Here is a 23377-nt window from a genome sequence, read left to right on the forward strand (position 1 = left end):
GTCTAGTTTATATGTGTGTGTGTCCATTAACAGCATCCTGGGAGGGAGAGGACGAGCGAGAGAGAGAGAGAGGGGGGGGGGGGGGCAGATAGATAGATAGATATTTATGATGAACTACTTTATGTCATAGTCACCCTTCTTGCACACATATTACAACACACTGTCATTCACAGCCGCGGACGAGGACATCCCCCCTGCTTGGTTGCTACACACAAACACAATCTCACACAAACACACACACACTCACAGGAAAGCACCCACTTGACTGAAAAAGAAAGCAAGGCAAAGCAGACGAGAGAAGGGAAAGGAAGAAGAAGCCTGGATATGGACAGACAGACTTTGAACCAACCTGGCCGGCTCTCCTTTTCTATCACCGAAAGCATTCCTCTGTTTTCGCTCTCCCTCCTTCCATCGCCACGGAAACAGACACACCGACCAACCGGCCGACCGTCTCCTTCTCTCTCTCACGCATACACACACTTTCTCTCACATGCACACACAAGTTCAAACCCCCAATATGAAGTCCAGTTTGTCAGCAGCCACCCATTCATCCATGCCTCCATCCGCTGCTCTGTCCGTCTGCCACTGTGTGTGTTTACATCTGAGTGCGCTCACTCGTTCACCAGGCAGGCATGTGAGCGTGTCTCAGTTGGGAGGTGTATGTGAGTCTCTCTCTCTCTCTCTCTCTCTCTCGCTCGCTCGCTCGTTTTCTCTGTGTGTGTGTGTGTGTATATGTGTGTGTGTACAGCAGAGTGGGAGCCCTAGAGAAACACTCCTCTTGCCACAGGAGTAAAGCCCAGGCATGACGCAGAGCCAGAAATAGATGGAGGGGCCCCAGCAGGGGGGGGGGAGGCGCCAGGCCAACGCATATGGCACTTTTGCAAGGACATGAAGAGTGTGTTGTAATATGTAATACACAGTATTTACTACATATATATGAAGGCAACTTAAATGCACGCTTATATTTAGACTTGAAAGGGATGGCCAGCATATGCACTTTTAACAATGACAGCATTAGTGCGGAAAATCAATTTTATAGCAGTAGAATAACGTTTCTGAGCAAAGGAACTACAAAAAGTGCAACTGCCTGTAGTGCACGCAGAAGACCAGATGCATCAAATCTGACACCAAACAGCTCATCCAACTTCCTGTCCCTACATATAGAAGACTTATTTTGAGGATGCAAAATAAGGCACAAATGACCACTTTCTCATCATTGCCACATTTTAATTTCCAAAAAGCCAGACTTCGCAAAATCTCAGCGCAGACTGCGCTGTAAGCACAATGTATAAACGGAAAAATGTGAAACTGATCAGAAGAAAGAAAAAACTACCACTGCCGTCATTATAACTGCCTTACAAAAGTAACTCATGCACTCTGTAGCATCATCGATCACACCTGACTTAGTGTCAAGAACTGTTATTCCACCCAACTCAGGATTATGAGAGTACCAGAATCCAAAGTGATGTGCACCTCTGTGGTTTTTTAATCCAACCAACAGCCACTGAGTATTCCCTTGAAGCATGCATTTTCTTTTTCACCAAAGCCAAGATGTTTAGATATTTACTCACACACTGTATCATGATATAACACACAATAAGACACACACAAACTTTTACAGCTTCCTTACTGAGCATTTCCTTATTTTCTGTTACACACATACAGTTACAACTTTAGATGTTCACATTAAACAAAGTTTCAAATAATGTGGGCAATGTACAAGTGATCCCTGTAAAGCATTAATGCATAGTTTCAAACTCTGTTTTCCTACTTTTGGCTCTGAATAAATCCACAAAGAGGTGATATTACAAATTTTAAGCACTGAGATCTGTGCTGTTCAAACCATCTGTTTATGAGAGGCAGCCAATCAGAAGAAAGACAGCTTTAAGGGATAAGAAAAAAGAGGCTTGTTTCAGTCAGAAAATAAACTACTTTGCTTTAAACAGTCAGCTTACAATGTTTTTTTTCTATTTCAGCATGGTTGATGTCAGCTAGAGGGAATTTCCTTATATGATCATCTCCAGTGCTGCCCGTGTTGCAGCTCAGAACACCGCAAACCAGTCAGTCTAACTCAGAAAGCAGCCATGGATGCTTCCTTTCAATGGAAAATACATTATTACACTTTTTAGTGTGTATAAAGGCTGTTTTTGAAACCTCCACAAAGGCAAGAGAAGGAAGCCCACAAGCATTGAGTTTGGTTTGTGGAAGAGACGTGAGGGGCAACCAATCAGAAAAAAAATGTGACTTTTAAGGAGAGAGAGGCTTTAAAGAGACAGGAGCTAAAACGGCAAAGATTCAGACAAAGAATTAACAGAGGGCCTGCATAAAAAACACAGTATAAAAGGTACTCCAGAGGAGTCCAAGAACAAAAATAGGGAGCTAGAAATTAGCACAAGTGGAGGTGTGAGAATATAAAGACGGGAAGCATAATAATCCACATAAAAGCAAAAGAACACATTACAAGTGAAAAGAGATTTTGAAAAACCCCACACAAACACATATGCAAATACTGGATACAAACACACAGGAACTGAAGAATCTACATGCACAAACGGGTAAATAAACAGAAAACATCTGACTGTACTCTATATGTGTGTCTCACTGGAACCACAATCCATGCTGGTGTGCACTGGGAATACTAAACTTCAATGCATTTGGTATTATTCAAGCACAATGGGCTAGCCTCCACTCGCTGTATGTACATGCTGCCTTTGTGTGTGTACTGTAAGTGTGTATGTGCCTCACGCAGTGCAGTATATTTGTAAATCCCAGCACTTTGCAGCCTGCACCTGGTTTAACACTGATGTATACACTATGTATTATGTATTGCTACACACACATATACGCACACATAAAGATTTATGAATTATGCACATGTGCAGCCTGGCCTGCTCTCTATAAATAGTCCTTGTTCGGTTTAACTCAGCACAAGTCGCTGAGTGTTTTTCTTTTAATTAATACAGTTACATAGTCTGCTGGATTAGCAGTTACATTTCAATTAAGCGGCAAACAATTAGTGTTTTTTTTTTATATTTAAGGAACAGAAAGCGCAAAAATATGGCCACGCACACATACACACACACTTCCTCTAACGAGGCCAGATAGATGTCTGTTCTCTCCTAAGCATTAACTGCACATTTATAATTCAGTGCTTTATTGTTGACTATCAGCTATCACACCACACAGACTTGTTAACATGCACACACATGCATACAGTAACACACAGAGACACACACACAGTGAGTAGCGACTGCTGGTTATGAAACAGCTGTTGAGTCGAGAGAGCTCTGTATGTATTTGAGCAGTGAGAGTGCAGCTTACATAAATACTTGATCATATCTGGATTGCTCTCAGTCTGAAAATGTATAATCCGCCTTGTTAGGATCACTCGCCAAGAAGATAGAGCAAGAGAAAAGGAGCAGAAAGGCAGGGGAAGAGTAGGAAAACAAAAAAGAAGCATCAACTGTCAGAGCGGGGTGGATACACAGCTCAAAGCGCATCACTTGAACATGTCATTCATCAAAAAACACCTTTTGCATTCAACAACTACAGTTCCCAGCAGGCTTTGACACCCCTCATTTTCCAGCATTGTCATGCCACATCATGTTCGCACTGTGGGAGTTTGGAACATTCATGCATTATTCCAGTATATAATCCCCCAAGAGCCACACCGCAGAAGTGCTGTCTAAGTTGTCCGTGTTTGTCCTGAAGTATATTTGGAGCAGCCCCGTAACAAGTTAAAACAAAAAGAATTAAAGTGGAGAGGTGAATCGTTTTAAATTAGATTCAACAGTCAAATTAGTGATAACATCAGATTTGGGCACATTTTTCATTTTCATGTGCCAACATTAAACTATTATCATTAAAATCACATGCACAATGTTTCATTTTCAGTATGCAGGGTTACTGTCGTTAAAGGATGCAAAACACAAGCCACCCAAGCATATGTGGCCATTTGTTTTTATTTTTTCCAGACAGTAACTCGGATCATTTACTACCGGACAATCCCCTCAGTCTTATTTTATTCTGCTAACCAGCTAGGTCTGGTCCTTACTGTGTTTTCCTAGAGGTAGGGTGGTCAGGTGGGCAGCACTGTGGTGCAACAGTTTGCCCTTCTGCCTCACAGCAAGAAACTCACCAATTCAAACTTTCTGCTCAGCTGGGTCTTTCTTTGTGGAGTTTGGCTGCTTTCCCTGCGCTCCTGTACCTGTGTGGGTTTCCTCTGGGTGCTTTGGTTTCCTCCCAGTCCAAAGACATGTTTGTTAGGTGATTCCAAGTTGGCTGTAGGTGTGGATGCTAGAGTGTTTGGTGGTCTGTCTCCCTGTGTTAGCCCTGTTAGGGACTGGTGACCAGTCCAGAATGTACTCCGCCTTTCGACTAGTGACAGCTAGGCTGAGCTGACATAGATCTCCTACAAGTCTTAGTTAAGATGTTAAGAAAATGAATGGATGGATGGATCTAATAGGGATTACCATCACCAGCTGAAATCTGTCTTCTGGAGAGCTAGTTGATTTATGCCTCTATATTAGTGAGGTGGCTGTGGCTTAAGAGGTAGAGTACTGGAAAGTCAGTAGTTCAATTCTCCCACGTCTTTGTGTCAAAATGGCATTAAAAGATAACAAATTAGCAAGTAAAAAAAGTGTAAAATACAAATCTCCCACATGAGTCATGAAAGAAACTCAGGATTTATGACAGGACTACCTCTGGGCACTTAGTTTTCCTGCATCAAGACACCAACATATATCTCTGTGACTCTGCTTCAGAATGCTTGTACTCCATGCTCTGGCATGGGAACCAGTTACTCATTCTTGACGTCACCCAAAAAGCACTGATTTATATTCTGTTTACTCAGTAGGTAGAAGCAGTCATCAAAGCGACACTGCCACACCTTTTTCTCTCATCAAAGATGTGAATGGTGATTCAGAGGTATGGAAACACGTTAAAAACGGCTGATACTGAAAACTAGACAGTCCGGTTAAAATGAAACACATGAAACAACAAAAACTTGCCCGGTGACAATACAGTACGCCCGTTCCTTTTTCTAACTTTCAGTAGCCGGCAGCTGAAGTGGACCATTTTCTACCCATTGGATACGTTTGACTTTACTGCCTAAGCCGTCCATCATCTTGAACTGTCACTGAAATCAGCGTCATTATCATTTGAACTGTTGAAAGGAGTCGACTTTCATGTGCAACAGGAAGTGATGTGTCTTATTTACAGTGTTTTTTAGAGTGAACTAAGGAAGAGAAACTGGGTCAGTAAGACAGTTAGATACCAGTAAGACCAGTACGTACGCAAACTTAAATTTAAGACCGTCCAGTCCACGTTTGACCGGCAGGTGGATCTTGGGAAGTTTGTTATGGAAACACGGCTACAATGTGCACTTAGCAGCAAGGGAAAAAACACTTTGAGGAAGTAATAGATGATTCATTTAAACAGCATAAAATAAAGAGTGAAGGGGAAGTGAGCATGATAAATGTGAGGTGGAACAGATGAGTGTTCAGATTATCATATAGGATGTAGACCGTGACCTGATTTGGATCCCATAATCAGGGAAAGTAAGAACAGAACGTAAACCTCTGGACGGAGGCCGTTTGTCTTTCATGGCCATTACAAGCCGCTGCTCACTCTTCTTCTTTGTTAATGGGGAATATTAATTTCCTGTATTCCATCTTTACTGCATTAATATTTGATGATTAAATATGGCCGGGAGCGTCTCAGGCTCATTGCCAGCAAGGCTCTGTCTCAGTCTTGGTTTGCATTCAGTTTCCCAAAAAGTATTTAATTTGTCTGTTTTATTGTAGCATTTGTCTTTTGCTTTGTGTCTTCCTCTGTGTGTTTTCTTTGGTCAGTTAATCAAGATAAACCCTTGAAATGTCTTCTGTTCCAATCTCTCACTTGCTCCCTTGGAATTATTCTCTATCATGGGTTTCTTCCTCTCGGCTCCATCCGTCGGTCTTAAGCCTGTTTCAGGCTGACTGTTGCCAACAGGATCCCAGGGCTTTACTTCCTTTTCTTCCCATGAGTGACGAGGCATGATGTGGATCCAGCCAAAAACTCTAAAACTGGGAGTTGTCAACCCAGCAACAGTTGTTCAAACAAGTGATATCCCACAGCCAGTTGTGGGTGGATTTAGCCAAAGAGAGCTCAGCTCTGAAGTGGAATTATTTGTGTATGTTGCGCTTCGTCTGTCCACAATAGTCACCATTTCCAAACAAGTTATTACTTTCTTTGATTTATAATGCTATCTTAGACCACATTTACAAACATATGTTGAATCCATACGCTATTAACGCATATATTTTACATTCAATCACATATTTGTGTCTTTGTTTGTCTTTTCGCAAATTCGTGTTGGTTTTTCAGGTGCAGGAAAACCGGAAGCTGTATGGTAACTGTCAAAGACACCACAATGAAAAATAGAGCAAAGCATGAGTGCAGACAGGCCACGAGGTCAAGCTAAGCCACAATCCTGCCAGATTAGTTCATCTCAGTGTCAACCCTCATGCGCTGCTAGCTTAGCTCATGCCCTTCTATGTATCTGATTGGCTCACACAGAGTACTGCCTTCAGTTGTTGTGCCCCTGCAAGCCACTTTTCAACCCACCTCCTCTTACTGCTTTTCATTTCCTCCGTGTCTGACTAAGTCCCTGTCATGCCCGTTGTCCCTGATGCCTCCTCTGGAATGTGTGGGGGGCACGCTGCTGCTTTCTCTGCCCATCGTTCCATGTTTGAACACAACAAGGTGAGCAGGCCCGAAAACAGGGCCGTACTACTACAACTACTATTATGCAGACTACTTTAACAGTTTCACTACAAATATAATGTATTTGCTAGCTCACATTTATGAATTCCAATATTCCAATAAAGTTGCGCTCAGGGCGCTCTCTCGCTCGTATAGATTACTGCTGTTTCATGCCGTTTTCACACTTCCAATGAAGAATCAATGGCTACACGTCTTTTTCAGTGAAGCAGCTTGTCGATGAATGACGGGCATGACGCACTACAAATGGAATGTGAGCAGACCAATGATGCATTAAGTGACTTGTAGCTGGCATTGTAGCTTCTGATGTTTTTTTCCAACTTTGTGGCTCGTACGTGGATTACTCCATCCATCCATCATCCTCTGCTTATCCAATTCAATTTACTGGGTGAACTGAGAGGTGGGATAAACCCTGGACAGGCCACCTATTTGTCACAGGGCTAGAGAGACAAATAGGTTCATAGAGATGAACAACCAATCACTCACATTCACACTTATGACCAATGTAACACACTTGGCTTTGGATTGTGGAAGCAAGGAGAGAACCCAGGGTTGGTAGATTTGGATCTTAACAGTTACAGAGATTACTGCTGCATCGTTTCTGTAATTTTGTACTGGACATTGTGTGTGTTTGTGCCTTCTGGCTTTTGGAAGAATTAAAGGTGTCTTTTGGGTAATGTCTAAAAAGGTCAGGGCTGCAGTGCAAACAGCTCATAATATGTGTACGCAGCGCAAATTACTCACTTGGATCATTTACCACACCATCAGCTGTCTACTGTACGCACGCCCTCACCTCCTTCTCCACTTTCCACAGCTTTAAACATCGACCAAAACGAAAGATATCCTGAAGCAGCATTTAACACACATTAATGTGCACAGACGCCCACACACACAAATACCGGCATGCAAACAATTAAGACTGCCTGCAAGTGCCCACATGCGGAGTACACACACACACATACATACGTGTATAGACAACAAAGAGCAGCCAGCATCTTAGGAAGTAGAGCAGAGAAAATGCAGGGCTGTTCTTTCCACAGCAGAGCTTCCCCACAGCAAAGCACCATGGGAAATATGGCATGGTCACAACAACAGGGTGCTTCCCTTCCCGACACTTGGAAGACCCGCATGAGCGAGCGTCTTCTCCATACTTTCTACCTTTAATTTGGATTCTTAAATGTTGCATTTGACATGTTCTTTCCACAAAGATTTTCCATATCTGAGAAATTATCAATATTGTTTTTCACTTTGATTTTGTTAATAATATTTTCTTTTATAAAAATGCCACACAGATAAAACCTCTCTTAGCTCAACACAGAGGAAGAGGGAGCGAGAGAGGCACCACTTTAGCCTCTAAGCCATGGGGGACCCAGTAGAGTGTTATGCAACTCAGCCATGCCAACACACACACACACACACACACACACACACACACACACACACACACACACACACACACACACACACACACGCCAGCTGTCCCTGATTCCAGCAGTGAAAACTATCTCTATGTCTATTTGTCTATCTCTGCTTCCCTGTCTTTCCATCCCTTCCTCTCACTATCTTTCCATCCATCTCTCTTGGTCAATTTGTCAATCCCTTCTCTAATACACTGCCAAAAGTACGTGGACACCCCTTTCAAGCTTGGATCAAGTCTCTTAGTTTAGTAAACCTCAATGCCACGGCATACAGAGGTATTTTAGACTACTTGATTTGGTTGGTTGGATGTTTTTTCTCCTGCCCTGCCATAACATCAAAATTCCTGCAGCCAGGATTAAAAGGTGACGTCACAGTTCCTATGTCCATCTGTCATATACAGTCTATTTTCTTGACTGGAAAGCACTTTAGGTTAATTCCCGTTGTGATTTAACTTGATATAGGATTAACATTTGTGTGTGTCCACATACTTTTGGCTCTGACTCCCTTTGTCTAACCTTTCCGTCTCCCTTCAGTACTTCTCTCATCTCTTTAGTCCCATTTCTTCCATCACTTCACACTGTCTCTCTTTCTCTCTCTCACCATGTCGGTCTGCAGAGTTTCATGTTGCCTGTGGCACCTGTCGCCCCGTGGGGGTGACACAATGTGCGCACACTCACACACACACACACACGGGGTTCGACTTACTCGAAAAGGTGGTATTCATTATTAGAAGTCTTGCAGTGTGTATAGGGGGCTTCCCAAGCATAACACACACACACACACGCACACGCACACACACAAGTACCCATTGCCAGCAACCTTCCCAGCAGGGCAAATGAAGACTAAGCACAACCCTTCGAGTTCACCCTCATTAAAGAGACTGTTGCCTGCGTCTCAAACACACACACACACAGCAGTGGCCGGCTGCACAGGTACAGCGGACAAAAGCGACTGACGTCAGCTCTTAAAGGTTACCATAAACCTCCCTTGGTGAAAAACACAGCAGATCCAGCCCGATTCCAAAAAAACACAGTGTTTACCCCAAACTTCTGTTCATTAAAGCCAAACCTCAAAACACAAAGGTTATCCCTGACTTTAATTACAGAAAATCAACACAAAACTCAAATCACCCCACATACCCGCATTTCAGAGGTCACACCTGTGACGCAGTGCCTTGATGGAAACAGTATGACAGATATAAAGATGAAAAGGAAGACTTCATCACTACGCAAGCAAATTTGTCCTTACAATGCAGTCAACAACCGGTTGTTGGAGAATAGTAAATTTGGTAAAACTACTTGATTTTCAGATAAAAGACCAGACCTTTCTTTAGCTCGTCCATTAGTTTCTGTAGCTCTAAAAAAAATGCCCATCTTCTTAGAAAGAACATGGTTTCCTGTTCCCATCTAAAAATAAACGTGATAGCTGAAATTCTTAACAGTTCTGCTGGCATTTAACATAATTTCCAACAAGCCCTCACCACTGCTATGTTTTAAGAGTCTCATGGGAGCTGTACCTGGTTTATACAGTTATTCTTTAGGTAACAATTCAGGTTCTTGAAAACATGTCTAATTGTATTCATTATTGTGAGAGTAATCGCTCAGTTATCTGCGTTACTATGTAGAATAGAGAGGTAAGCAATACGATTTTTAATAAGGAAAACTGGTCCCAGTGGTGAGCAAAGGAGGGACAGCATTCACAGAAATGCAATTTGGAAACCAGCAGCCATCATGTGATAGAGATTTATCTTCAGATTGAACAGAAAATCTTGCTCTGGCTACAAAAAAAATAGCCATTGCTCCAACTCACTAAAAGGTCCCCAAATTGTAATGATAATGACATGTAAATCTGGACCATAAATCTGGTAATTGTAATAATCCAGGATTGGATAAAGTCTGCCCAGAATTATGTGTGAAGGTGCCAGTATAGTGTGCAGTATAGCATAGTATATGAAGGGATCACTGATATGCTGAAAGGCTACTGCGATGGCCTGGGTTTAAGTTTCCCCCGGGCCAGTTCCTGCTAGTAACCTTTGTGTATTTTTGACATATTTTGATAATGTCAATTGTAATTACACAAAAAAAAATCTACAATATGATTTAAGATTTTACATCACCTTTTCAGGATGGTTTAGCGTGGGAAAGTCTGGGAACTTTAGTTCAATGAGCCAGAGTTTTCCCACTTGCAGAATAGCTTCCTGAATTGCAAATATGGTTTCTCACAAATGACCCCGAGTTAGCCTAAATGCTACTGGTATGAATCCCCTAACACACAGACAACCTAGCTTTCAACCAGTCAAAGGAGGCTAACATCTGACCCCTCTTTTTAAAATGCATCCAGAATATTCTGCACAATTTTGGCTGAACCTTAGTGACAGCCATCTGTCTGTCTGTTTGTATTTCTGTCTGTTCAGCTATTTGTCTCTCTGCATCATCCGGCCCAGGCTTGCCCCACGATGCTAAAATTATTCGGGCTGTCCCCGTGGACGCTCCAGATATGTGCTTGTTTCACAGAAGCCTCTTTGAGACATCAGGGGTATCCAGTTTAGTGTTACACAAGTAAACCATGCCAAAGCACACACATGCACAGTCACATAAAAAGTCTGATAAATAGCAGCATGACAGGACCAGGAGGGCAGAGCTGTCCATCACAGCTGACTGAGTCAGAATAACTGACAGGCTTCAATACGCAGGTCACTTTCACATGTAAAGACAAAAAAAAATCAGACCGCATGTGCCCTCGGATGTGGGGTCTTAAGAGGAATGTAATCAAGGTTTTAAATAAGGAGTCTTTCCAAGACAAGATGAATTTTAAAATGAGTTCCCCAATTCTTAGTTAATTTCAGTCCAATTTGAGTAAAGTCTTTTTCTGCATCGTGCCAATTCCCCAATGCCTTTTATAGCAATTATAAAACAGCTCTTGTCCTTTTCCAGATGGGTTTCATCTGTGTGTGTTTACCCATGAGTTTCATTGTGTACCTGTGAGTTGTCATGGAAATGTGGGGGGAACATTTTGTAATAAGATCCTGTGAGGTGGGACACACTTATCAGCAACAGTCCAAGCTAAAGAAGTGACATGTTCAGCTTGTTTATTTAGAGCCACACCACCTTCCTGACTTCCTGCATCACAAAACCCAAAAAAAAAAAAAGCATAGTAATCAAAAACAACCAAAGGTAATGCTACCATGAAAGCATTAAGCTTGAATAAGGTAAATTTCCAGCTCAGTTACTGGCATAGGAAGTGCTTTTCAGACTTAAATGACCCAATTTGGCTGCATTTTGGATCAATTGTTGTTAAATAATGAAACAGTATATGTGCTTTAATTCATTTAAGGTTATATTTGACAGATCTGCTAAGGACCAGATTATCTTTATTATGTCCTGATATGTAAAACCTTTGATTTTAAAGAGGGTGTGCTTTCTTTTTACTATGATTGAACAATTAATATTATGTTTTTAATGTGTCTGCAGTATAAAGAATTGTGTTGTGGTCACTGTGATAAAGACACGTAACAGTGGACTAAAAAAAACTTCCATTAAAAACAAGTATTGAAAAGTCTTATGTGTGTATTATAAGTTAAGTGGAGACGATTCAGTTTGATATCTTCTAAAACATGAAAGTTATGGCACTTTCAGCTTTGAGGGTATTTAAATTTTTTACACTTCTACAGATTCAAATCTACTGAGAAGTAGTTTGTTAAGAGACTCTTACCTTCTCTTCCCCTGTGCTGACAAGAGGAGAAGCTGCCAGGCTGACTCTGTGTGTGCTTGTGTCACTCAGTGAGCCAGTGGTTCGTTAACTAATTAGTGAGCTCGTTTATCTCATTAGCCTCTGATTGATCTGCCAGCTGATGGACTGGCAACTGAGCGCCCCTGTGTGTGTCTGTTGTACGTCAGACGGAGCGTGCTAATCGATATTAACAACACTGTGAAGAGTTTAATTGTTACGCAACCTCATTATCTGGCAGCGACTGCACAGAGGGGAAGGATTCCTGTGTTACACCAATGTCAGCAGAAGGGCAGACTTCCTGTTACTGGCAGGAAATTAGGTCAGGTAGCACGACTAGCTGGCTGCCGGATGATATCTGAATGCCAGGATGCACACCAACACACATTTACATGGGCAGTTGGTATTAGTGTGTTCCACTGGAAGAGTGGCAATGTGTAGGACTTTTGCTTAGTATTAATCATTTAAAGAACAAGCTAGTCACCATGAAACTTTATCAAACAAAAACTGAACATCCTTTGAATCTCACTCCTCAAAAGTGGGTCCTTACCGTACAATATAGAGCACCCACAGGTGACTGTTGTTGCTTTTTGGTGCTATATATTAAAAAAAAAAAAGAATTAAACTCAAATTAATGCAATTGAATTATTGATGAGTAATCCCAGTCCCTTGAAAATGACAATAAAAAAGTAAATAGTTTCTCATGTACTTCAGTATCCCCGATTGCCAAAACCTGGGAGAACAAGGGCATCAAAGGTTAACTTTCATATTGTTGTTAAATTCGTAGCTAAAACAATACGTCTCGCGTCATTTTCACTTTACTATTACTCCTTTTTTTTCTACCTTTTACACTTTCAAATGTGCGCACAACAACACAGCAATTTTCTTTTCTGCCTTTGTGACTTCCTTTGTACCTTTTCCGTCATGTATGTCGATTCTCCCAACACAACATTTCTGTCTCAGTTTTTTCTGAATTTATTTTTGGCTTTTGCCTTTTTTAAATAGCAACAATTATAGAGAAGAAAGGAAGGTGGGGGGAGAGAGAGTGGGAGGATGACATACAGGAAAGGGTTCAGCCTACAGGTCCTGCGCTACACCAAGTGAGCTATGTGGCACCTGGTTGTCTCAGAATTTGATAGATTTTCTTTGTGTAGAGATTAGATGTTATGAACGAGTTTGTTTTTCCATTTTAGCTGCTTCTGTTTGCCAGACTCACTATGACTTACTTCCTCCCAGAAGTGAAAGAATGGAAACAAACAAATAAATGTGCAGCATAGCCAGCTGACGAGTCACCGGCTACTTCCCGACAAATACAAATTTAAGACAAGTTGTTTACCACCAAAGTACAGATTCTGGCAACCCAGAAAACTTAAAGCATGTCAGGAAAGCTTAATTAAGGTGGCGTGGAATGTTTTTATTTTGTTGTTTTTCCTATAAGAGGGAATGCCACACATTCCCACCTGGGAGCTGCCAGTATAACCACAGCTTTGCTCAACTGGGAGCTCTAGCGGGGCAGGCTTTTGACCTTAGAGTGTAAAGCTTGACTGGCTGCTGCTGCTGATCTTTACAGAACTGAAAATAGAGTCAAATGAAATAGCTAAGTGGCCTGATCTGTGGTATGTTAGCAGCAGTGCTGGGATCTTAATGGGAAAACATTGCTCTTTCTTAATAAATCAGTCTGCACCACATTTCCTGTTTAACGCCATTTCTTAACTCTGTACATGTCAACCACACGCGTTCACTACTTCCAAGAAAAATAAACCTACAACATTGGTTTTACGCTGATGCAATGTAGAGGAAAAGCAGTCATACTTTCATGCATTTGTCAACCTGACAGTTATTACAATGCTGCAGTCACAGAAAAAAAGCAGAGCTCTACATGAATATTACAGGCAAAAACAGGAAATCAAAAGCCCTGAAAGTGAACTTACACCCATCCACCGAATCAACAATTATTAGTGACTTTCTTTCTTTTGCATTCTGTTTATTTTGTAGCCTTTTTTAGCTTGCTCGTGTAAACTCTGCTCCAAAGCATTAAAATTCCCACAAGACTTGAAGGCAGCATGAGGCAAGCGAGTTCATGCTTTTGAGGAAACAAATAAAAATGTGGTGAAAGGGGCAGTTTTAACATCAGATTCCGTTTAATTGTCACAGACAGTAAACCTCAGTTCTGAACTGCATTATGGGAAATGTAGGACATTTCAGGACAAAATAAAAGGCCAGATATCTCAGACCCTTCTAGATTAAATTATGGCAGTTCCTTTCTTGATCTGTCCCTCATGAGTCAGTCAAGTTGTAGTTCTCAAGTTTCCCTTTCATGAGGATAATCTGAACAATAATCTTGAGCAACCGTTCAAGACAAATCTTTGGTAGTAAAGCACCTGAAGCAGTACAAGTCAGCAAAAAAAGCTGACCTTGTTTGACAGCGACATCTAATGAAATGTCTGCAGTCCTTCCCTCCGTTATTTTCTGTATCCTGAGTGTGCAGCCAGCAGGGGCATTCCTGATGAAGTGCATCGATGAGGTGAACCCAGGTAGAAAGCCATTAACCTTCATTGATCCTCTTAGTCTACTTAGATCAATGGCAGAGGAGGAAATGGAGAAGAGAGAGAAGTACAGGAGTCACAGGACCAGCTTTCAAACTCTACTCTGGTAAGATGACACTGATAAAAAAAAAAAAAAAAAACATATAAGCAGCTCAGTATCAAAACAGTCCTTTCATACTGAGCTGTAATATACTTTGGAGATTCACACACACACAGACTGACACACACACTCTTTTAGTTGTGACTGCCCGTTCACCTTTAGCTTTCCCTGTGACGTAACAACTCAGGGAGGGCAAGGGCAGGCCACATTGCACAAATCTGGCTTACCTTATGTACACACCCACTCACACAGACACACAAAGACACACGCTCACAGCTTTCTGCATTGCCATTGCACCATTCAGCATCAAATATGCATCAAATTATATAAGAGAGCCTCTTATGTAACAGGCTCTATCCCCTTCTCTACCCCAGCATGTGTGTGTGTCTGTGTGTGTGTGTTTTCACGCTGAGGTCTATGGCTAATGAAGCCATCTTTGCAGGGGCAAAACACAGAAACGGAGGGCAGAAAGGAGGAGGAGGAGGAGGAGAGCAGAGCTAAATATAACTCTTCTGGCCCTGAGCAGCATCTGAGAAACAGGAAGAAAGGAGCAGAGGGAAGATGTAGAGACGAAAAATGATCGCAGTGGAGATAACAGGCGAGAAAAGACAAATTCTACATAAAGTTGAAGATTTAAAGATACAGAACAAATTAACTGTTTTCCAACAATCTTTCAATATTGTTTCTTATACGTGCACCTGACTGCTTTCCAGTAATTCCCCAACCTACTGCTCTAGACCCAACCTGCTTCTCTAAACAAAACTCTCTCCAAACAAAGTCTATTCTTTCATTGTGACCACATGTCATCAGAGGGGGTTATTTTGTACGTTTCCACTTTCCCTCAAGTGCAGGTCAGGACAAACCTTGAGACTCACTCAAAGTGGACAAACTACACGTAAACACTTGGTTGTTTTTGACTATCGGGCAAGAACAGGAACCGTGGAGTCATTAGACCAAAAATAACTTGTTGATATGTGTTGATATGCCCAAAGTCAACAGGGCAGGTGGGAAACCTTCAGTTTCTCTAGAATTCTTCAGCTCAGATCATCAAGCAGCCTTCCTTTCATCGCATACTCACACCGCCTAAGAAAAGCATCACCACACACACACAGACAGAAACACTTACAGCATCGCAGTCTCCCGCCACATACTGTAGCAGCCTCTCTGCCCGCCGCTGGAATCCACAGCTCTGACATTTCTGCCCGCCACAAGCTCAACTGGAAACCTTTAACAGCCTGAGGTCAGCCTGAGAGAGAGATGGAGATAAATTACAGTGTTTGGTTTGGTGAGGAGGCCAGAAACAGTGACTGGGTTCATGAGCAGCAACTTCGTCCCTGAATGTGCCTTTATATGTACATGTTCATGTGCAAATGCATGTCAGGGTGTATGCATGTATTTATGATGTGCTGATTTTATTTAATGTGCATGTTTTTTTTCAGTTATTTCCCTAAATCCTCCACAAATAAAGCAGCCAAATAAAGACACACTCACAGGCAACTATGTTAGGTACATAGACTCCCCCATTTGTTAACGTAAATGTCTAACCTGCCAATAAAATGGCAGCAGCTCAATACCTTTGGGCATGTAGACACGGTCAAGTTGAACTGCAGAAGTCCAAACTGAGCATCGGAATGAGGAAGAAACGGTGATTTAAGTGACTTTGGAAGTGGAATGGCTGTTGGTGGCAAACCTGCTGGTCTGTATTTCACAAACTGCTGAACTACTCAATTTCCCTGCACAACCTTCTCTAGTGTTCACAGAGAACGGCCCAAAAGAGTGAAAATAATCAGTGAGCTGCTTCGTGCTGACAGGAAGGCAAATCAATTTCTGCCACAATATTCGGATGGTAGGGTCAGAATTTGGTGTAAACAACATGAAAGCATCGATCCATCCTGTATTGTATCAACAAATCAGAGTGGTGGTGGTGGTGGTGGTGGTGCAATGATGTGGAGAATATTTGGTTTGAATATAGTTGGGCGTCCTTTAAATGCCACAGCCTGAGTATTGTTCCCGACCATATCCGTCCATTTATAGCCACATCGTACCCGTCTTCTGATGCCACAAAGCTCAAATCATCTCAAACTGGTTTTTGAACATGAAAATGAGCTCGCTAGACTCAAACAGCCTCCGCAGTAACTAGATCTCAATCCAATAGAGCAACTTTGGGATGAGAACAAACGGGAAATCTGTGATGATATCACTTTGGACCAAATCCTTATTAAGTCACAAAGCATTAAGGTGGATCTGACGGCAAAAGGGGGTTCAACCAGGTGAGTATAGTAGTCCAGTATGTGAATTTACATTATGGCACCTTCCCACATTAATACATGACATCGGTTCCTTGTCTTGCGCTGCTAATTAACATGTTCTAAGTGAGCACCAGCCACACAAAAATGTACTGTGTATTGTGAATGTGGGCCTCCATTTAAATTAGATTCACTATTCTAGGATTTCAGATTATATTATTAGTCTTAGTTAATTATTCATGGCTTTGTGTGGTTTTTCCTCAACAGACTACCTCACTGCTGTTTGTCCAGCATTCTGTTTAAGGCTCTAGAGTTACAGGATCAGCAGGATGTGCTGGTATCCATGACTTAAATGTTCACTCTTTGGTGAGGTTTATTCACATTTACTGCATTCTTTCATTTTTGATTTTAAGTGTGTCGCACTTTCTTGTTCTTACTTACATTTTTAACTAAGCTAACCAGGAGAAGTATTAAGATATCAAACTGACTTAATGGTCCTAAATGCAGATAAATCACCTCTCCGTCTTCACTGAATTAAAAATTGACACAGCTTAGCTTATACGCCTATATTCACGAATGTGAAACACCTGAAAATATCCCCTAACTCTAATACTTCCCCATAATGTGCTTTACGTTCATGCCAACAATCACACTTTCTGTAGGAACGTCACTATATTTACATTTTTTTTTGAAAAACAGGACTTATCTGAACATATTTGCATAGATATTTCTGGCCCTCAGTTGAATGTCTCTGTGTTTAATATCCAGTGGGAATTAGAGAGATGAAGGACAAATTTTACTGATGACACTAAGGTAGTCCAACGCGAAATCGCACACATGCACACACAAGATGCCTGACAGCTGCTTCTGATCATCCTATGTAGTTTAAGTTCAGAGAGAGGTCTAATATCACCCAGCTGTCAGACAAATCCTGTCACTGACACCGTTTGTGCGTCTGAGTGTGGAAAACACATTAGACACAGATACGTTCAAAACTAACAGTGGAGATATCTGAGCGTCTTTTAATTTCGCCTCGTGCCTCATCACTTAAAAGCCTGAAACTGAAAAGAGAGCCTGGAGAGAGACCTTACCACTGACAGCCGAAAAGAAAAAGGAGGATCTGTTTTGGATTTTTGGGTTTCTGTTGGTGCATTAGGATGAAAGAGGAGCTGAGGGGAAAGAGGAAAAGAAAGGACAAGGGAGGAAAAGTTAGTCAGAGAATGAGGGAAAACAAGAAGAGAAGCGAGGGAAAAGAGAGCAGATTAAAGGGAAAGGAGCTGGAAGCAAGAAGTTGAAAAGAGAGAAGGGGGAAAACAGGAGATGGGGGAGAAAAGGAGAAATAAATAGAGGAGGAGGAAAGGAGGAAGAAAGGAGAGAGGAGCACATCACAGGGGAGACAAACAGGAGACCAACGAGTTGAGACAGGACAAGAACAGAGGAGAGGAGATGAGAAGAGAGTGGGGAGGAGAGGAGAGGGAGGAGAGGAAAGGGTGATGAAAGGGAGGAGAGGACTGCATCCAGAGACAGATAGACAGAGCTTTGAAGAGGCGGAGGAGGAGGCGGCAGAGGAGGAGGGGGGATAGACTGGGATCAGAGTGAGTGATGGATGAAACAGAAGGCAAAAGGACTGAGTGGTTGAAAGAAGGGAGACGCCTGGATGGAGGGATGGACGGGTTGTGGAAAAAACAGTGAGCGAACCACTCAGAGTGATGAAAGGAGAAAAGGAGCTGGACAACAAGAGGGGAGAAGCTGAAATGTGAAGAGAGAGAGAAAAGAAGTAGTTCTGTTTTTTCGAGAAGTCTGACACGTTTTAGTTACATTTTCTGTAAAAATGTGCACAAAACTTTAGTCGGAAAAGGGAAATTTGCAGTATAGTTTATAAAAGCAGGCAGACAAAAACACAGTCTGGGAGTTTGTGGTAAAGTGGAGGGCTCTGTACAGCATTGGCGGTAATAGGATGTGACAATTTTGCATAAACATATGCAAAATATTCCGACTTCTTTTAGAACTTAAACCTTCGTGAGGAAAAGTTAGACACAGACCATGTGGATTTATCGTTAAACAGTAATGAGTAGCGTGCACACAAGAGGGAACATTTAAATTTAGCTGTCGTGCCATGTCCATCTATCCATCCATTCCCATAACCGCTTATCTAACTGAAGGCGACCGACAGGGTGGATTTCTCCCAGCTGGACAGGTCACAAGTGCAACACTGGGCTCAGAAAAATGCCCCGTTACAACACAGCGTCTGCTTTGACATGATAAAAAAAAATGTCGCACTTTGCTCTGAAATGAAACACAGCTGTCGTCAGAAATGCGTCTGAGAAAGTCATCGCCATACATGTGAGAAAGAGTTAATCAGTTATTCCTGAACATCATGGCAACAAACTCCACCTGTTTACTGACAACATTTTACTCTAATGCTGATGCTGTGGTGTGTTCAGGGTAAAGAGAGAGTGAGGGTGGAGAGTGCTGGGAGAGCAGCTGACATGGAGGTGAGTGACACATAAGAGCAAATATTGATAGTTAAAGGGGAAAAAACAGCAATATATTACAAAACACTATTAGAGATTATTGTCTTACACAGTATTTTGGAATTGGATTTCATATTTTGACTTATTACTGCACTCAGACCCACCACAGTCTGATTAGTAAGATGTGTGTAAGTCACTAAATTCCATCTTGTATTATCTCAATAATCTACTGATTGTCTAAAACATAGCAACACACAGGAAGTGTTAGCTAGACTTGAGAAAATCTCCACATGGCAGTGTTAACTGTGACATTGTGTTATAAATACTAATACTAATGTCAAAATGTATATATCTATTAAAACATGATCTAGAATCTATTAACATGTGTGGCTATTCTTCATGCACTCTATGCATGTGAATATAATCTGAATAAAGACCAATTCACACTTTTGCCTCAACAGTATTGTTTTAAACTCAACAGTAACTCATGAATTACTAATCAGTCAAGACCTCACATTATGTCAAACACTGATTGCTGGAATATTTCATCTTTAGTGGGGATAGTGTTGCCAATACGGATTATCATTTTACACATGTAAAGACATATAGATATCCACATATAGCTTTCATTTGTACGTGGAAATGATAAATAAATCCACCAGGATTAAGCTGTTTTCTTAACTCAGCAGTTTCTGTCATATTTCAGGCCTGTTTATAGAACAAAATGATTAGCTTTGGGTCTGATTTTAATGAGGGTGGTCTCTCCCTATGCAGCTACTCTCAAAAAAGCCAGAAATGGTTTTGAAGGTTGTCAAACTACATCTTTATTGATATATATCTAGTTCGTCATTAAGGGTAGAGGGGAGGTCGTCAGATGTTGTTTTCATGGGGGTAGATAAAGAAGGTAGTCAGAAATGCACAAAAGAAATGAACAGTATTAAACAGGCCAATATCAATAGTAGGTTCAATGTGTTACATTTCTAGGGAAGCAGACGCCAGGTTTCAGTGTATGATTTCAGAGAGGTTTGTGGTTATGACTTAGCTACGGCGTAACTTTCCTGCTGAATCATAAATCCCCTGTAAGCAGGCCATGTGTGGTAGCTCTGCTACTATTAGTGTGAATGTGCATGCAAATGCATTTTTGTTAACATTATATCTAGCCTGTTTAGTCTTTGCAAATAAATAGCCATGCTACATTTAAACTTGGTACCAGGAATATTGATAATATTCTATGGCACTGCAGGAAACCACAGTAACTGTTGCTATAAACTGCTGCTCAGCTTTAGTCTTGTATGAGTGACTTGTGTTGTTGTTGTTGGATAGTCTTTATATAACATCCAGAGAAAGCTTGAGTTTTTAAAATGCCTGGAGACTAATGTTCTTTATTTTAGTTTCACAATGATGGAAGTTTATCCCATGAAGGTTTGAAAGGGTGTTAAGAGATAAAATAAAAAATAAAAAAAGGGGGTAGTTTTTTTTGTGAACCTGAAGAGAAACATTTAATCTGTTTACTGGAATTAAATTGTGAAGAAAGAACTTATTTGAGCCTCTTCTTGGTTTGTTTTTTCTCTTTGTTATTACTTCAAGTGGTGCCTTGCTGATAGGCATTTTAAGATGTGAAAAGGGGACACTTGTTTTACCAAGACTTAACCAGTAATTATACATAGAAACATACATACCTCCATAGTTAAACACTTATGTCTGCTTTGAAGACATCAAAAACATTCAGCTGGAGCATATTTTCAGGTTGTGCCAGATTTACTTCGTCTTTGAAGCACTAATTCTTAGCCTGCCAGAGAGCTAACCATCGTTAGCATGTGCTAATCCCCCATCGCTTGACATGCGAGAGGTGCGAGAGGTGCTAGCCAGCTGTGCTAGCTTTTAAGCTTTAATACTCTGAGAGTGAGTGAGTGAGCTAGCGTTGAGCTAATCGGTCTTAATGCCATGCATATGGAGATGGCTAGCTACTATAGCAGCAGCTAATCCTAGTGGCTACAGGAACAACCTCAATCCCTTCACTTTTAAAGAATATGTCAATTTTAGCAACTACGGCATAAGATTAAGATTAAAGCAGGGGAATAAAAATAGTGCAAAGGAAAGACAAGAGATGGTAGGAGAGAAGATTGGGCATGTTATTTTGAAAGCATGCACTTGCTCATGTTCATTTCTAAGGTTTATTTATAATAATTATGTCTGAACAAAAGTGCAGAGATAAATATTATTTTATACAAAGGAAGCTTAAAGACAAAAGATGGAGATGCAAAAGAAATAAGGACTCAAAAGGAAAACAAATGAGGAAGTGAGAGAGACGACCTATTCTAAGCTAATCTTTCTGGGTTAAAGAGCAGCTAAATTACCAGTTTGAGACAAACACCAAAGGGTCTTTAGTGTGCCGAGTTACAGTGTGAGGACAGGAAATGATGTCATGCTGGTGTGGGCACAGAAGTATCTCAGTAGCTCTTATCTTTAAGTGCATGTGTGCGCCTCTACAAGTGCTTCACACTGAAGCACCTGCTGCTCGCTTTCTCTCCCTCAGTCTCTGAAATCACAGCCTTCAGACGGACCCCTCCTCCTCCTCCTCTTCCATTTCCTCCCGCTCCTCCTCCTTCCGTCCGTCACATGTTATAAGCCCGAGAGGCAGTGCACTGACATGGGCCACAATCTCTCTATTGCTCTCTGTGTTTCAGGCAGGAAGCCACCAAGTGGCACAGCAGAGGCGAGCCACCTGTTCCTCCCTGGCAGAGGAGATCATGAAGGGATGAAAAGATGAAGGAGGGGGTAGAGAAGCAAAAAGGAAGAGCGGAGGGATGGAGGAAAGGGGTGCAAGAGCAGAGGAAGATGGAAGGGAGGAGTAACAAATTACAGATCATTATAAACAATTTAGAACAAAGGAACAAAAAAGGAAAAAAGAAACCAGGCAGAGAGGTAAAGAAAGGCAAAGGTAGAGAAAATGTTAAGAAGATAGAAGGGCAGCATAGTGAGGAACTGAAGGAGAAGGGGCGAAAGGGGAAACTGAGGACAGAGCAAGGGAAAGATGGAGCCATCAGGATAAGAGAAACTGGATGGATAGTAGGAGAAAAAAGAAACTGGCTGAAGGTAAGAAAGCAGAGAGATTGATGGTAAGGCAAAGGGATGAAAGGAGTTAAAAGGGAAAATGAAAGATTACAAAAAATCAACTGGAAGCAGAGACGGAGCGAAAGGATGTTGGAAGTGACAGGAGGCGACTCGAGGTGGAGAAAGCAGGGGACGCCTAATTACAATCCCTCCTCCCTCTCTCTTGACCTTGTCCTCTCTCCATTCATCACTTCAGCTCTTCCTCCCACAAACATCCTGTTATTTTTTCTGAACACCTCTTGAGCGGTGCAGTCGCCACGTCACTCTGCAGGCCACGAGTGATGCTTCGACTCGATGGCAAAAGAAAAGGAATCGTCCCTGACAGGGTTTAAACTGCACTCTGAAGGTCACCTTTGTGAATGAACAAATGACTTGTGTTGTGTTTACAGGAAGTTTAAAGATGCTTTCAGATTCTAAACATGGCCAGTGACTGTACATATGTATTAGCACATATTCATAACACGATTTGATTGGTTAGTGGCAGCACGGGTGCAATAAAGCAGAACTTTTTTCAATTCTTTAACGCGTACAAAGTGGAGCAGCAGGCATCATCCCATTCAAAGGATGAGTGGCAAGAAGGCGAAAGCCTGAAACCAGCATCTCTGAATAAATGTGAAGAAAAATGCAAAACCTGTGCAGTGCTGGCAACCGCCTGTCCAAACTGGCAACGGAGATGAAGTGAAGACTGAAAGAAGGTGAAATAGTGTAAAACCACATGGATAGATTAATATATGCAGATATGCATGAACTAAATTTGATGAGTATAGTTTCTTTTTCTCTGACTCACACACGCATGCACGCACACACACACACACACAAACACACACACAGATATATAGAGCATGTACAGGAAATGTGCAGGCTGCAAGCGCAACAAAGCTGTCATTTGCATGAGGAACGATGCGGAAGCGAAACTGAGACTCTTTATTGTACCGCACTTTACTCAGACACACCACTATTACTCTCCCTGTCTCTATTTTTCTCTCTCTC

General features: G+C 41.6%; 1 protein-coding gene across 5 annotated transcripts in view; it reads right to left on the reverse strand.

The window, feature by feature from the left end:
• Positions 1-23377, reverse strand: part of hivep2a (HIVEP zinc finger 2a) — a 117663-nt gene that overhangs the window by 75416 nt on the left and 18870 nt on the right. Inside the window, exons 3-4 of one of the 5 annotated variants that reach the window (XM_042224033.1) lie at positions 15680-15799; positions 350-14476 (exon numbers count right to left, since the gene is read on the reverse strand). The exons of 1 other annotated variant lie outside the window; for it this stretch is intronic. The gene's annotated coding sequence lies outside the window, so the exon portion shown is untranslated. Of the gene's footprint in view, positions 1-349; positions 15800-23377 lie in introns of all 5 variants that reach the window. 3 more of the 5 variants (XM_005929891.2, XM_042224034.1, XM_042224032.1) reach the window with 3 other exon arrangements.

The sequence above is a fragment of the Haplochromis burtoni genome, unplaced genomic scaffold, assembly GCF_018398535.1.
Source record: "Haplochromis burtoni strain Fernald_Lab_line unplaced genomic scaffold, NCSU_Asbu1 Contig_126, whole genome shotgun sequence".
NCBI lineage: Eukaryota > Metazoa > Chordata > Actinopteri > Cichliformes > Cichlidae > Haplochromis > Haplochromis burtoni.